Here is a 3,415-nt window from a genome sequence, read left to right on the forward strand (position 1 = left end):
CGTAACACCGGTGTCCTCGTTATTACCTTCCCGATCGTCGTTTTTAACAGCCCTTAAGCCGCCACGGATGACACCACTTTCACTCTCCTCCTCGCAACATCCACCACCCTCCACCTCCTCCGTTTCCACCCTCCCAGCCTCCTCCTTCGCCTCCTCCGCCACTTCCGCAACCCTTTCTCCTGTCACCTTCGCGGACGATCCTCGCCCAACCGATCCACGATCCCCGCCGCCACCCTTAGGGGTGCCGCCTCGCAGCTGTCTCGAAATCGTTGCAGCTGCAACGCAACCGGTCGATCGACCAACCTCGTGTCGCTCCTCGACCAACTATCGCTTACGTAATTTTTCTCTCCAGCTCGGCAGCAGATCGTTTCTCGAAGGAGAGATCTTTTCCACGCGTGTACGTTTTTGGTTGTTAGGGGGGGAGGAGGGTAGCTGTGGTGATGGTGATAGTGGATCGAGTTAATGGAAGACGAGAGTTGCTTCGGGTGGTTGGAGGATCTCTTGGTGGGTTCGTTTGCGCTTAAAAAATACATACAAAAAATATATCACGATCTCGAGAGGTAGAGAGGATTCTTGAAAACTTGGAGGTTTATTACGTGTCCTTGAGGGACTAAGGCAACGATCTTTCCAAGTTAGAATTGCTTGTGTATCATCAGCTGAACTTGTTCTCGGTCATGTCTCCGCAGACCGTTCGCCTGTCAACTTCCGTTACATGCTTCGTCCACTGTCATGTCCCGGTGGACGGTGCTCGTCATTCGAACGCGGACATCGATACTCCCTCGCCGCCGCGGTCGACCACGAGAGCCACCCCTTTCTGTCGCTCCAAACTCGAATCGATCCTTCTTCGATTCGCTAATACCTTCTTGCTTCGAGCTGCGAATAGTCCAAGTTCGACGAGACTACGTTGACGTCGAGAAATTTAGAGAACACCGAAGTGAAAGGTGTTCGAGAATTTCATCCCTCGATGTAGACCGGGGTCATCAAAGGTCCATGAAGTGAAATTTTTGTTATTTCAAAGGATCGCGACGAAACTCGAAATATTTTCTTTCATGGACCTGTCGAAAGTACACGGAATAAAATTTCTGTTATTTCCAAGCACGAAGAATCTCACTTGGAATATTTTCCCGGGATTGTCAAAGGTCCATACAAAAGTCAGAAACTTGGAATATTTTCATCGAAAGTCCATAAAATTTCTGCTGGTTCGAAAGCGCGAAGGATCACAGTTTAGAATAATAATATTTCCTTCGATATCTCTAAAAATTCACGGAAATAAAATTTCTAAAGTTCAAAAGTTTGATTGAAATTTGAAACTCGTAGAATATTTCTTTCACAAGACTTCACGAAATACGAAATAATGAAAAGTACGCATAATGAAAATTTCCGTGAGAACAGAGAGAAAAGAATCGAGGTAAACGTAAATATTTTGTTATTTCGTGGAAATGTTTGTACGAGCCACGCGACTACGAGAAAACGAAGGAAGGAAAACACGAGCACACACGACCGTGTGGCACGCTGGTTGCCGACCGACTGACTGCCTATCGCCGATTAACGGCCTCCCTTCGTTGCGTCTGACTCACTCCACCAACCCTCGAGGAGGATTTTCGACTGCGCGCTTGCGTGGGCCGCGCGTGCATACGCACGGCGCCGAGCGTGGAAACCAAGCTGACACGAGAGTTCTTACGCGCTCGAAAAAACGCTCGTGTTCTCTTTCCATTTGCTCCTTTTCTCTTCTCTTTTGCTTGGAATTTTTTCGATAGGGAGTAAAGTTTTGAATCTCCCGCGGATGAATCTTCTTGCGTTCTCTGATGGACGTACAAGTTTCCGCTTTGGAATTTTATGCTTCTTTATTTTTTTAAATCGAATCTTTTGTACGTTTGCGCGCACAAGAATTGGAGTTGAAATTTCGTTTCTAATTGTTTGTTGATCGTACAAACTGGAGATTCGTTCCTATACGAGTATTATTATTTTTTCCAAGTATTTAATCATTTTCTTTATTCGTGTTTAACAAATAATAATAATAAAAAATGAGAAAATCTCAACGAATAAATTTCAGCAAAATTATACATGTATGTACAATCCTTAATGGCGATTAATTATAACACGAACGCGTGGATCAAAAAAAACTTTTAAGCAAAATCCTTGACATCTATTTCATCAACTATCTATATACATATATATATTTATTCTTCAACGTCGAGCATCTGAACGCAACAAATACCATCGGGCTGAATCTAATTTAATTCTCGAAGTGGTGGCGTGCTCTGTTAACCCGGTAGTAATCCCGCGAAACAGGGAATCCCTCGGTCGAAACAGCGACCACCACGTCGTTCACCGTCAGCGATTTGTAAACGTCGTCAAACCTCAATATCTCTGACCCCACCGGCTTATATTAAACGCGTTGGACGGCGAAAAATTCCTGTTATAAATATCAAACTTTGAAACCAACCCTCCGACGACGAAATATTCTACAAACTCACCGCGGAATAATATCATTCATGAAATAAAATTCTGATCCATCACGCGACAATAAATCACCAAGATCGATCGTTTCAAAAGTGATCGGATACGTGTTCGAGCGATTTTGTTGGAGATGGACAGACAAAGGAGGTTTCCAGGTCAGACAGACGACGTTAAAGCGATTCCTAATCAGTTTTAAAATGCCATAAACCGGATTAATCTGGAAGGGATATATTGCGGATCGATGTTATGAATTTATTAGAAGGGAGGAAAACGAGATTAGGAGGCCTTAATCTGAGAGATTTCGCGTGGACGTGGGTCGCCTTTCCCGTTTACGTAATTATCGACGTTTCACGGGGGGATGATCCTTTGGATCACTGTCAATGTTCATCCCAATTAACGCAGATCTCTTCTTACGTGTCAAAAGTGTCTTTACAATACGTTATTATTAAATCTCTAACTTTAAATAATTCTTTTCTCGCCAATAATCCTTCGATTTCCATCTATATCGATCTTCATCAAATTTTACTTAAAGCGAACGTGGAGAGAATCACCATTCCTTCAAGGTTACATTTCGACACGGAGAATTCAAAAGAATGCTCGACACATATTCCTCGATCGTTAAAAATTATCGCAACTTTTATGCATCGACGTTCGATCGAAACATTCATCCCCTTCGCGATACCTGGCGTTATAATAAATACAAGCCAGTTTCTCGTGGAAAACGAAAGCTTGGCCACGATCGATACACACCCTCTTCTCCTCCTCGCCTTAGAATTCCGCAAAGTGTATTAACAGGTTGCCAATATCGCGATGGCGAGCCGGGGAGAGGGCGACATTGCGAGGCAAACAATTTAATATGCGCCGACTCTCGACGAAAGTCCTCGCTAAGGNACCCTTCCTCGACATACCTTATCTGTCTTCCAGCAGTCACAAAGCCGAGATCTCCACGTTTATT

General features: G+C 44.0%; 1 protein-coding gene across 1 annotated transcript in view; it reads right to left on the reverse strand.

Annotated features, from left to right (window-relative positions):
• Positions 1–3,415, reverse strand: part of LOC102671710 — an 88,853-nt gene that overhangs the window by 40,996 nt on the left and 44,442 nt on the right. The gene's annotated exons all lie outside the window — the stretch shown is intronic.

This window comes from Apis dorsata, unplaced genomic scaffold, assembly GCF_000469605.1.
Source record: "Apis dorsata unplaced genomic scaffold, Apis dorsata 1.3 scaffold_246, whole genome shotgun sequence".
In the NCBI taxonomy this organism is placed as follows: domain Eukaryota; kingdom Metazoa; phylum Arthropoda; class Insecta; order Hymenoptera; family Apidae; genus Apis; species Apis dorsata.